A 14,214-nucleotide genomic window follows, 5' to 3' on the forward strand; every position below is an offset into this window, starting at 1 on the left:
TTCTTTTTAATTTGTTTTCTTAATCTGTCCAGCTGTTTGGTTAATCTCTTCAAATAACTAACTTTTGGTTTTGTTAATTTATTCTATTCTTTGTCAGTTTTTATTTCATTGATTTGTGCTCTTTTAAAATTTAAAACATAGAATTCCAAAGAAGCTCTCAATATTCACTCCCAACAAAAATGTATGAGAGTGCAATGTCCCCTTCCCCTCTTCAATTCAGGATATTTACCAATAAAAAACATTTAAATAAGTAATGCATTAAGACGGATGCTTCATTATTTCAATTTTTATTTTCCCAATTACTGTTGAGGTTGAGCATTGTCACATGTTTATTGGCCATTTGTTTTGCCTTTTCTGTGAATTGTTTAGTTGTGTTTTTCTCATTTTTAATTGGGCTGTGTAGATTTTTTTTCTTGGGTTGGTAATATTTTACATACCTCTACATTAATTTGTTGTTATATATGTTGTAAAACTTATTTTCAAGCCAACAGCATGCAATTTAATTTCCTTTATAACATCTTTTATTGTACTGTCATTTTTTAATGTGAAAATTTTTTACCATTTTACAGTGCCTTGCTTAACAATGCTATATTTACCCCTGAAGCTGTAAACATTCTAATTCGTAGCTCCATGTACATCTAAGAATTGCTTCTAATCCACCTGAAATATTTTAGTTACGAGATAAAATCTAAATTTATTTCTCTTCAAGTGAATAGCAAATTATCTTAACCATATTTAGTGAGCAGTTCATACTTACCTCACTGACTTAAGCGCACTGCCTTTCTCTTATACAAAATTCTCATGTATATGAATTTGTATCTGAACTCCCTTTTCTGTTCCATTAACTAGTTCATTTCTGGGCCAATACGATACTTTCACTAAAGCTTTGCAGTATGTTTGGTATTGGGGATGCTTTATTGTTTTTCTTTTCCAAAGACATGTCTTCACTATTGTTATTCATGTTCCATTCCTGATTAATTTTAGAATCAGCTTATGAACTTCGAAGACACATCCTGTTGGGGTTTTATTCACCTTTGTTTATAACTTAAAGATTAATGCATTAAAATCATCTCTTATACTCAGGCTTCCTATACAAGGAACAGTATGTGGCTTCATTAATTCACATCTTTTAAAGATTTTATTTATTTATTTATTTTTAGAGAGAGGAGAAAGGAGGGAGGAAAAAAAGGTAGAGAAACATTGACTGGTTGCCAGTAGCAGGTCCGCAACCCGGGCCTGGCCCGAAACCCGGCCAAGTGCCCTGACCAGAATCGAACCGGGACCTTACACTTCGCAGGATGATGCACAACCAACTGTGCTACACCAGTCGGGACCTAATTCACAGCTTTTAAGTATTTCAGTGAAATTTTATGCTTTTGTACATATAGGCTTTATACTGTCTTGTTGGATTTGTTCCAAAACATTTTATTGTTTATATCACTATTGTAACTGGGCACTTTAATCTATTTCATTATTTAATTTGTTATTGCTGGTGCAAAGGAAAATTACTGATCATTTTTGCTTCTGTTCTCCCTGGAAAATTTGCTGGACCCTCTTGTTAATTTAAATAAGTCTTGAAAGAAGACACTGTGAGTACAATAACTGAACGACTATCTTTTAATATCCATAAATATAATCTCATTTGTGGTAAAAATAATTAGCAGTTTTATTTTACTTTCTTAGAATCCACATCAATATTCACTAGATTAAGGTACAAAAACACACAGTTATCATCCATCTCTGTGGGTTAGTATTTCCTGTTCTCGTTTCAAATTAAGTTTAGGACCAGGAGCCTTTTGTAAAGCATTCTAAGACCTAACGCTTCAAGGGCTGCCCTCGAGCTGCATGGGGCTCCACGGGTTCCCCTGCTGTCTGTACACGGGCCCCCCACCCCAGTGGGAAAGCCTCTCCTCCACGCTAGACCCCCCTCATTAGCCAGGCCAGCAGACCCTACCCAGGCCTCAGCATCACCATTGTCCCCTCCCCCCAAGCCTGTGAAATTACCCAGCAGACCAATCACATCCTTCTGCAGGAACCACGTGAGGCCGCACCTCCCTGTTGCTGGAGAGCCGGCCCCCAGGCCCCTTCTGGTTCACCTGCTCCCCCAGATGACCCCCTGTGTGAATAGCAGGTGATCAGAGCAAGTCATCAGATCATTTTTGTTCTAACGATGTTTCTCTCCTGGCTGAACTGAATGGTGATGGGGAAACGGAATTCCTCTTGAAATTCCTAGAGATGGAGGAGTACGTTCTCTTGGCACCTAACTTGCCCTGAATTCTGACTGGCCCAACAGTAGCACCCACGAGCCCCAAGGCGACGAGAGTGATTTGGTCCCGAGGCAGACCCTGGAATACCTCATTTCTCTGCTCAAAGGGGCAGTTGGCTAACGAGTTTTGGGCAGCAGGCCACCTGGACCCCAGTGCTCGCTGGCACTGCAGGCCCCGCCGGGCTCAGCTCCGCGTTGGCGCTCTCTGTAATGCACACACCTCCTGTCTCCCTTTCCTTCCAAGATCCTCTTATTCCAAAGAGGAGACTCTTAGTGCGTTCATCTTCCCTTGCGGTATAACTAATTACCACAAACTCCGTGGCTTCAAACAACACACATTCACCATCTTGCGGTTGCTGAGGGCAGGAGTCCAGGCGCAGTCCCGGGGGGATCCTGGGCTTGGGGCGTGCGGTCTGGGCGCTGGCCATGGCTGTGGTCCCGTGTAGAGCTGGGTGCCGTTGTCCAGGCTCATTGAGCTTGTTGGCCAAATTCAGTTTCTGGTGGCCGTAGAAGTCCTGGTGGCCGCCTTCTCTGAGGCCAGCAGGATAGCATCTGCGGTAGCTTTGGTCTTGATGACTTCTGTCTCAGACTCTAACCCTAGATTTAAAGGGCTTGCGTGCGCATATCAATCCACCCAAGAGAATCTCTTTTGATTAATTTAAGGTCAACTGACGGGGGACCTTAAATACACCTCTGTTACATAGCGGAACCTAACTGTGGGGTAATACCCCATCATGGTCTTAAGTCCTGCTGACAACCAAGGACAGAAAACATAGAGTGTGTACCCCAGGGGGTGGGAATGAATTCATTGTCCCTCTTCTCTCTTCCCACATCCTCAGCCCCCCTTCCTCTCCCAACCCTTCTGAAGCTTGTCTGCCAAGGTCACCTGACCTTCTTCCCACTAATAGCATCCTTTTGACCACTGAGGCTTGGATGAAGTCAGAAAGAAGGATAAGCTGTTCAAACAGAAAGACAAAGGGAAAAGCCCACCCCGCCCAGGTTCCAGGAGCTTGTGCACAAGGAGAAGAGGGTGAGGACAAAGCAGGAGAGTGAGACAAGTAGGTACCCATCACCCACCCCGCTGGATCCGCTGGCGGGGCAGAGAGATTATGTAAGAGGAGGTAGCACCGAGGCAGAGCAAGGGGTCCCCCGCCTTCCCAACATCCCAGCGCCCTGCCTATGGTCAGGCTTCTAAATCAGTGGTTTCAAAATCTCAGTGTGCATTTAATCACACCGATGAATCTGTTGCTTCTGGGCAGGGGGTGGGGTTCACACCCTGTGTCTCTCTTACTAGCTCCCTGGCTGGTTCTGGTGTGGCCTGTTCCAGTTGGAAAGCAATCAGCTGGACAACCTGTGACTCCCCGGGGCCACCTCACCCCCGGTGACTATGTGTCGCTCTTCTTGATAGCATGTTTCCTGAAAAGGGCTCCCATGGTCCCATCAGTGTTGACTCCATGGCAGGCTCTGGGTCCTAGTCTCATCCTTTGCTTAGAAAACACTTTTTGCCCTGACGGGGTACCTCAGTGGGTTAGAGTGTCATCCTGATACGCCAAGGTTGCAGGTTCGATCTCCAGTTAGAACATATACAAGAATCAACCAATGACTGCATGAGTAAGTGAAACGACAAATGGATGTTTCTCCCCCGTCCTTCCCCTCTCTCTCTCGAAAAATCAATAAAATATTTTTTAAGAAAAGAAAACACTTTTCATTCAGGGAGGAAATGGATTATGAACGCTTGTAAGGAATGCAGACACCCTTCGCCCCCCCACCCCACCCCACCCCCCTCTGCATCTCCCTTTCACGTGCGTGGCCTCAGGGCCAGCAGGAAGAGGAGGGGCTGCTGTTCGGGACAAGTGCGCTCCCTTGTGCACGGTCATAAAGCTCTGCGCTCAGGCCTGAATTTTCACATCAAGCGAATTAGGGGTACATTTTTGCTTTATAAAAATTATTTTTTTCTGTTGTAAAAAAGGATTCAGTGCAGGTTTTCCTTTAATATCCAAGTTCTTTAGTGAATTACAAATCTAATTCAGTTTCCAACAATTCAGTTCACTCTTTTTTTTTTTTTTTTTTTTTTTTTTTTTTAGGAATACATTGATTGTATGAAACCAGGTATACCAGAAAGGTCCTTGGTGTTGTTTTTTTATGTCTTTGAAGTTCAAGGATGAAATTCTATAAATTCATAGAAGATAGTGGAGGACCCAGTTATGGTTTCTGGAAATGTAATCTCCCACTGAGCTGTTCAGATGAAAGAAAGGTAAGAAAGAAAAGTCATAGCTACCCAGGCACCCTATAATCTACATTCATTCTCTATTTTTAACAATATTTTTTAGCAGATAACATTATTAATTTTTGTATAAACAATAACTACTTTGGTATTTCAACTTGAACTTGGGGAATCATCTTTTTTTTTCCAACTGTTAATCCAGAGCAGTTGCCTCCATTTTCCCGCCACCACCTCCCCCACCCCACCCGCCCTCACCTCCCACCCTCAATCCTACGCCCCTCTGGCTTTGCCCACGGGTCCTTTACACATGTTCCTTGATGGCCCTTCCCCTTCTTTCCCATCCAGGGGACCAAGGTATCAAATATTGACTGAAATGACCAGGGGGACAGTTTTATCTGAGACATTTAGCCCAGGAGTAGGTCCACGAGTCATTGCTCTGTACGTATTTGTTAGATGAAGAACCTGCACCTTTCATCTGGCCAGTCTTGGAGACTTTTCACTTCATCATGCTGCCTCCTCATTGCTCTCAGCCAATGCAAATGTCTCCCCAGGAGTGGGGTGGGGGTTGGGAGGTGACTTTTTATTCAACAACAGACAGCATGAGACCTGTGCTCAGAAGGGCCTTGCTCCCTGCTTAATACTCTGCTTCCTCCACTTTGAAATTTTTAGGAATTTTTGAACAGGAGGCTGCATTTTCATTTTGCTCTGGGCCCTATAAATATGTAGCCTATCCTGTGAACAGAGGCCAATCATAGGAAAAAAAAATAAATCTCTAAAATATTAAGCCTTTTGCTACTTAAATGGGTAGATTTTCAAACGTCATCTAAAGAACATCTGTCATAAAATACAGCATTTTGCATAGTAAGAAGGAAGAGGGAATATTTGCCATGGGTGGCACAGCATTCCAGAACCTTGCATCATCTCACTTTAAAGGTGAAAGGACCTTTAGGAGCCAACCAGCAAAGATTATAGATATTCGACCTACAGAGGCAACTCAACAAGCACCCTCGGTGAGGTGCGCCACCCGGGACTCCTGGGGCTCAGCGCTGCCCACACGGCGTTGCGACCTCAGCATCAGAAGGCAGTAGGTCGAATAGCACGGTTTCTGCCTTTTTGACAGTCTAGGCAGAAACATTAAAATTTTTTTAAATGGTTGAATTTTATCCTTCTGATGATAAAGTCATAATAACAGCGAAAGCTAAGAAGACTCAGAGAGGAAAAAAAAACTTGAAGGAGAAATGAGAGGTCAGATAGTTTTTAGGGCACATGCTCATCTTCGAAGAGGCCAGCCAGTGAGACAGGCAAGGTGACTTGGCCAAGGTCAGAGCTGTCCTCAGTGACCACAGAAGCGGGGAGATGGGAGAAGACTTCCTGAGCCAGAGGCATTAATATAATATTCCTTGGCTATTTTCATTCCTCACATCATGTTGTGGGAGAAAATACCCTCTAATTGGTGCAGCAGGAAACCTGAGTGAAACAGATTAAGGTCACCAAAAGTAAACAGAAACAAAATCGAGGTTGGGGTGGGGCCAAGGGAGGGATCGACAAGAGCCATTCATTGCTAGCTGCATGGAAGCACTTTTGTGGTACATGGCAAATCTTCCTGACAATCAAACCATAAGCTTTTCTGCATAATTTTATTGTGATAAAAGAAACATAACATAAAATTTACCATTTCAACCATTTTAAGTACACAGTTCAGCGGCATGTACAATCACAATGTTGTGTAGCCGTATTTCCAGAGCTTTTTCATCACCCTAAACAAAAACTCTTTGACTATTAAACAGTAACTCCCTTCACCCTTCTCTCCTCAATCCATGGTAACTTCTATTCTCCTTCCTGTCTCTATAAATTTGCGTATTCTAGGTATCTCATGTAAGTGGGATCATATAATACTTATCCTTTTCTATCAGGCTTCTTCCACTTAGCATAAATATTTTTATGCTAATATTTCTTTTTAGAGAGAGGGGAAGGGAGGGAGAAAGAGAAGGAGAAAAACATCGACGTGTGACAGAAACATGGATTGGTTGCGTCTCGCACGTGCGCCCAACCAGGGACCTGGTCTGTAACGCCTCTGATGGGGAATCGCAGGGGCAGCCTTTTGGTTCGCAGGCTCAGTCCACTGGGCCACACCAGCCAGGGCAGCAAGAATGTTTTCAAGGTACATCCATGTCATAGCATGGATCAGAATTTCATTCCTTTTTAAGGTTGAATAATAGTCCACTTATGTGCATGCTGCATTTTGTTTATCCATTTATCTACTGAGGGATACTTGAGTTGTTTCCTTTTTTTGGCTACTGTGAATAACGCTGCTAGGAACACTGATGTACAAGTACCCGTCGGGGCCCTTGTTTCAATTCTTTTGGGGCTGGAGGTGGAATTCCCGTATCGTATGGTAATTCTATGTTTAACTATTTGACTGTTTTCTACCACAGTGGCACCATTTTACATTCCCAACAGCAACGCACAGGGTTCAGTTTCTCCACATCCTCGCAAACATCAATTTTTGTGTTTTTTTTTAATAGCCAGCTGAATGGATATGAAGTGGCATCTCTTAATTTTGACTTTGGTTTTCACAATAATTAGAGCTGTTGAAACCCTTTTCATGTGCTTGTTGGCCATTTTTATTTCTTCTTCAGAGTAATATCTATTCAAATACTTAGCTAATTTTCGAATTTGGTTATTTTGGGTTGTTGTTGAAGAGTTGTAGGGGTTCTTTATAGAATCCCTTGTCAAGCAGATGATTTGAAAATAATCTTCCCTGCGGGTTGTCTTTCCACTCTCTCAATAGTGTCCTATGATGCACAAAAGTTATTAATCTGGATGAACTTACCTATTTTTCATTTCTGTCACCTGTGCTTTTCGATGTTATAACCAGAAAAAAGTCATTGCCAAATCCAATGTCATGAAACCATAGTTTTTTACTGGATAAAGTGACTTTTAGAATTTCATCAATTGCCAACACCACCACCACCACACCTTTAAAAATGTACAAATGTGTAAGATCTCTTACATAGCAAGTTGAAAGGATTTAAAAATATACAACATTCAAATATTAATTTTTTCAAAAGCAGGAGTGGCTATATTAATTCCAGACAAAGCAGACTTTAGAGCAAAGAAAATTCCTAGAGACAGTGAAGGACATTGTGTATTAACAAAAGAGTCCATCTACCAGGAAGACATGACAATTGTAAGTGGGTGTGCACCAAACCATAGTCCCTCAAAATGCACAAAGCAAAAGCTGAGAGAACTTGAAGGAGAAACAGACAAATCCACAATCATTGTTGGGGACTTCAAGACCACCTTCTCAGTACCTAATAGAACTACTAGAAAGAAAATCATTAAGGACATAGAAAATGCAACAACATCATCAAGCAATAAGATCTAATGGATCTATATGGAACACTCCCCTCAACAACAGCAGAGTATACATTTTTTTCAAGAGTCTGTGGAACATTCATCAAGAGAGTCCATATTTTGTCTCATAAAACAAACCTCAACAAACTTAAGAGAATTGAATCATGTGGACTGTATTATCTAACCATAGTAGAATCAAACTAGAAATCAATAACATAAAGATAACAGAAAAATCTTCAAACACTGGAAAATCAATCAACACACTTTTAAATGTATCAATGATCAAAGAGGAAGACTCAAAACAAAATTTAAATATAATAGAACTGAATGAAAATAAAAACACAATATGTCAAACTTGTGAGACACAGCTAAATCAATGCCAAGGAGGAAATTAATAGGAGTAAATGCTTACATTAAAAAACCAGGAAAGGTCTCAAACCAATAATGTAATATCCTCTCTCAAGAAGCTAGAAGAAATAAAGAAAAGTAAACCCAGAGAAAACAGAAGGAAGGGGAAAATAAACATGAGAACATAAGCAATTGAAAACACTAGAGAAAGATCAATGAAACAAAACGCTGGTTCTTCAACAAAAATCAATAAAATTGATAAATCCCTAGCAACACTGACAAAAAAAAAAAAGTAGAGAAGACCCAAATCACCAATATCAGGAATGCAACTGCGAGTATCACTAGAGATAGTAGGCAGCCATTAAAAAGAAAATAAGGGAATACCATGAACAACTCCATGCTCAACTTAGTAGAAAAAATTTTAAATTTAGAAGAAATAAATCAAGAAACCCTGAACTACCAAAACTCAACCAAAATGAACTAGATCATATGAATTGTCCTATGATCATGAAAGAAATTCATAAGTAAAAAATCCATTTAAACAATTTCCAGGCCTAAATGGTTTCACTAAAGAAATCTACCAAACACTGAAAGAAGAAGCACCAATTCTATATAATCTCTTCCAGAAAACAGAAGAGGAAGAAGCACTTCCTGGTTTATTTTATGAGGCCCTGATACTAACCTCAAACAAAAGCAGCACAAAAAAAGAAAAGTTCATGTCAATATTTGTCATGAATTTAGATGTGGAAACTTTCATCAGATATTGCAGACTGAGTCCAAATGTGTATGAAAATTATGCACCGTGACCGAGTAGGGTCTATCCCAGTGTGCGAGGCTGGAAAACCGCTCAAAAACTAATCTATAATATTAATCCCTGTATCGTATGGCCATATCAATTGATGCAGGAAAATCATTTGACAAAATCCAATGCCCATTCATTATAAATATTCTAAGCAAGTTGGGAATAGAGGAGAATTACGTCAACTTAATAAAAAGTATTTACAAAAACCCTACAGCTAATAACATAGTTGAAGATGAAAGACTAAATGATTTCCCATAAGACCAGGAACAAGACAAGGACGTCCGTTCTCATAGCTTCTATCCAGCATAGCACTGGACTTTCTGGGCACTGGAATAAGGCAAGGGAAAATGATGGCATTCAGTTTGGAATGGCTAAAACCGGCCCTATTTGCAAGTAGCATGACCATCTGCATAGAAAACTCCCAGAGCTGGTAAGTAAATTCATCAAGGGTGCAGGATACAATATCAACACCCAAATATTAATTGCATTCCACAATGATTGTGTGGACACCGAAACTGAAAATACAGTATCACTTAAAATGATCCAAAGAAAATGAAACCCTTAGGTATAAATATAACAAAACACGGATCTGTTTGCTGAAAATTGCGAAGTGCTGATGTATGAAATCAATGAAGACCTCAGTAAAGGAGCAGATAGACCATGTTAATGGATGAGAAGATTCAGCATAGGAAAGATGTCAGCTTTCTCCGCATTCAATCATAGATTTAATGCAATTCCTACCAAAATCACACAAAGGGTTTTTTTGTAGATACAGGACCCATTCTAAAATTGAGGCACAAAACCTACAACAGCAAAAACAATCTTTAAAAATGAAGAAAAAAGTATATCACTCTACTTGACAGCAAAGCTTATTATATAGCTACAGTAGTCAAAACAGTATGGTATCAGTGAGGGATAGACACATCAATCAATGGAACTGAATAGAGTGCCCAGAAATAGAACCACACAAATGTGCCAACCAACATTCAAAAGCAATTCAATAGAGAAATGATACTTTTTTCATCAAATGATGCTAGAACAGCTAGGTGTCCATATGTAAAAAAAAGAAAAAAAAATCTCAACCTAAACTTCAAACCTTATAGAAAAATTAACAAAATGGGTTCACAGACTTAAATATAAAATGTAAAACTATACAATTTATTTTTTTAAAAATTAGAGAAAAATCTTCAGAATTTAGGGCTAGGAAAAAAAATCCTTAGACTTGATTCCAAAAGTAAGATTCATAAAATGAAAGTTTGATAAATTGAACTTATCAAAATTGGAAAATACTTTTCTGCAAAAGTCCTTGTGAAGCTAATAAAAGACAAGTGAGAGACAGGGACAAAATATTCGCAAACCACATATCTGGAATAAGACTCTTTTGAGAACATACAAAGGACTCAGAAGAGAGATGGCAGCACAATGGCAAAACAGGAGGTCCCAGCCCTCATGCCTGCACAGAACTGCTGATTCAACAACCATCTCTGCACCCGCACGAGAGCCCCAAATCCAGGTCAGGGGTCACAGCACGCCAGTTACAAGGGAAGATGCATTGGGAGGTAAGAAGAGTAGTTTCACTTCACTTGCACCAGGCTTCCTGCGAGCCAGCACAATGCGTCAACTACACTTAATCCTAAGGTAAAGATTAAGAATCACTACAATCATAAAAATTTGTTAATATCTATAGAATGTAAAAGGAAGATTCTGACATAAAGGAAGGGAGACAAAAAGAGTAGAGTTTTTATGCAATTGAACTTATCAGCTTGAAGGAGACAGTTAATATGTTAACAGTTATAAGTATAGATGCACCCAACATCAGAGCAGTTAAATATATAAAGTAAATACTGGCAGATCTAAAGGGAGAACTAGACAACAATACAATAAAGTTAGGAGACTTCAATATTTCACTTTCCATAACAGATAGAACATCCAGACAAAAAATCAATAAGGAATCAGCAGACTTGAACAACACTGTAGGCCAAGTGGTCCTAAGACCCATACACGGAACACTGCACGCGACAGCAGCAGCCTACCCACACATTCTTCTCAAGTGTTTGCATGACCTTCTCCAGGACAGTTCACAAAACAAGTCCTGACAAATTTGTAAAAATTAAAATCATTCCAAGTATCTTTTCTAAAAACAATGGAATAAAATTAGAGATCAATAACAAAAGGAAAACAGGAAAAGTCACAAATACGTGGAAATTAATCAACACACACTTGAACAACCATGGGTCAAAAGGGAATTTTAAAAATACCTTGAAGGAAATGAAAAACATGTAACATACAAAATTTATAGGAAACATCAAAAACCATAATAAGAGGGAAGTTCATAGTGATAAATGCCTTCATGAAAAAGAGAAGGACCTCAAATAAACAACTTCACTGTACACAATGAGTAAATAGAAAAAGAAGAACAAACTAAGGCCAAAGTTATCAGGTAGAAGGAAATAATAAAGATTTAGAGCAGAAATAAATGAAATAGAGAACAGAAAAACAATATAAAAGTTTTTAAAAGATTTTATTTATTTTTTACAGACAGGGGAAGGGAGGGAGAGCGAGAAACATTGATCAGTTGCCTTTCAAAGTTGGACCTTTATCTTACACCACACACAAAAACTCCCAACCAGGGACCTGACCTGCAACCCAGGTATGTGCCCTGACCAGGAATTGAACTGGGGACATTTCTGTCTGCAGGTCAGCGCTCAACCCACTGAGCCACACCAGCCAGGGCAATATAAAATTCTGATGAAACTAAGAGTTGGTGTTTTGAAAAGATAAACAAAATCAACAAACTTTACCTAAACTAAGAAAAAAGAGAGAAGACTCAAGTAAATAAAATCATAAATGAAAGAAGAGACATTACTACTGATGCCACAAAAATGAGGGGGAAAAAAAGATTACAAAGGACTGTTAGGAACAATTACATCACAACAAATTGGACCACCCAGAAAAAAATGGATAAATTTCTGGAAACATACAACCTACCAATACTGAATCAAGAGGAAAGAGAGAACGTGGAGAGACCAAGGAGAGACCCATAGCAAAAAAAAGAAAAAGAAAAAGAAAAAAAGCCCAGGACCAGATGGTTTCACAAGCAAATTCTACCAAATATTTAAAGCAGAATTAATACCAGCGCTTTTTCAACTTTTCCAACAAAAACAGAAGAGGGAACACTTTCAGACTCACTTTATAAGGTCAGCATGACCCCGATACCAAAGTCAGAGAATGACACCGCAAGAAAAGAACACTACAGGCCAATGTCTCTGATGGACATAGATGCAAAAATCCTCAAGAAAATACTAGCAAGCCGAATTAAACAGCACATTGAAAATATCGTACGTGACCAAGTAAGTGCGGTTTATCCCCGTCATTCAAGGGCGATTTGCCACATCCGCATGATCCCGTGCGACACAACACATTCACAGAATGAAGGATGAAACGCACGCGATCATCTCCATAGATGCAGAAAAAGCATTTGGCAAAACTCAACACCTTCTCATGATAGAACCTCTCAACAAATTAGGTGCAGAAGGAGTTTACCTCAGTACCTTACAGGTCATCCATGAAAAGCTCAGAGCTAATACCATACATACTTAATGGTAAAAAACTGAGAGCTTTTCCTCTAAGATGTGGAACAAGGCAGGAATGCGCATTATCATCACTTTCATTTAATACAGTGTTGGCAGTCTTAGCCAGAACAATTAGCCAAGGAAAAAAAATAAAAGGGATCCAAATCAGGAAGGAAGAAACAAAACGGTCTCTGTTTGCAGATGACATGGTCTTATATGCAGAAAACTACACACACCCAAAACTGTTAGGACTGATAAAAATATTTAGTCAAGTGTCAGGATACAAAATCAACATAAAAAATCAGTTGCATTTCTATACGCCAACAACAAACTATCTGAAAAGGAACATAATCCTATTTATAACAGCAGAAAAGAATAAAATACTTAGGAATAAACGTAATCAAGAAGGCGAAAAACTTGTACACTGAAAAGAATAAGACACCGATGAAAGGAATTAAAGCAGCCACAAATAAATGGAAAGACATCCCATGTCCATGGATTGAAGAACTGATAATATTAAAATGTTCATACTTCCCAAGAGAGCTATAAATTTAATAATATGTCTGTCAACAGCCTAATGGCATTATTTACAGAAATAGAAAAAAAATCCTAAAATTCAAAAGGAACCACAAAAGATCCTGAATGGTCAAGGCAATTCTGCGCAAAAAGAACAAGGCCAGAGGCATCACACTTCCTGGTTTCCAAATATATTACCAAGCTACAATAATCAAAATAGTATGGTACCGGCATAAAAACAGACATATAGACCAATGAAACAATAGAGACCAGAATAAACCTACTCGTATATGATCAATGAATCTTCAATACACATGCCAAGAATATACAATGAGGAAAAGATAGTCTCAATAATAAGTGGTTTTGGAAAAACTGGACACCCACCTGCAAAAAATGAAATTGGACCTTTATCTTACACCACACACAAAAACTCAAAAAAGATCAAAAGCTTAAATATAAGGTCTGAGACCATAAAACTACTATAAGAAAACATAGGGGAAAATCTTCTTGATGATGGTCTTCACAATGATGTCTTAAAGAAGACACCCAAAGCACAGAAAACAAAAACAAAAACAAACAAGTGGGACTACGTCAAACTAAAAAGCAAAAAGCTTCTGCATAACAAAGAAAACAATCAACAAAATGAAAAAGGCAACCTATAGAATTGGAGAAAATATTTGCAAAACACATATCTGATAAAGGGTTAATAACTAAAATATATAAGGGATTTCTACAATTCAATAGCAACCCTCCCCACCCGAAACCCTATTTTAAAATGGCCAAAGGAACTGAATAGACTCAGAAGAAGACATATAAGTGGGGGAAAGGTACATGAAAAGATGTTTAACATTCCTAAGCATCAGGAAAATACAAGTTAAAGCCACAGTGAGATACCACCTCACACCTGTTAAGATGATGTTACTTTTTTAAAAAATGTTGGCCAGGATGTGAAGAAAACAGAACACTTGTACACGGTTGATGGGAATGTAAATTGGTATGGCCACTATAGAAAACTGTATGGTGGTTTCTTGAAAAATAAAAAATAAAACTACTACCCTGGCCAGTGCAGCTCAGTTGGTTGGATGTCATCCCATAAACAGAAAAGTTTCGATCCCAAGTCAGGGCACAT

This window comes from Pteronotus mesoamericanus, unplaced genomic scaffold (assembly GCF_021234165.1).
Source record: "Pteronotus mesoamericanus isolate MK-2021 breed Mesoamerican mustached bat unplaced genomic scaffold, CSHL_Meso_final scaffold_533, whole genome shotgun sequence".
NCBI lineage: Eukaryota > Metazoa > Chordata > Mammalia > Chiroptera > Mormoopidae > Pteronotus > Pteronotus mesoamericanus.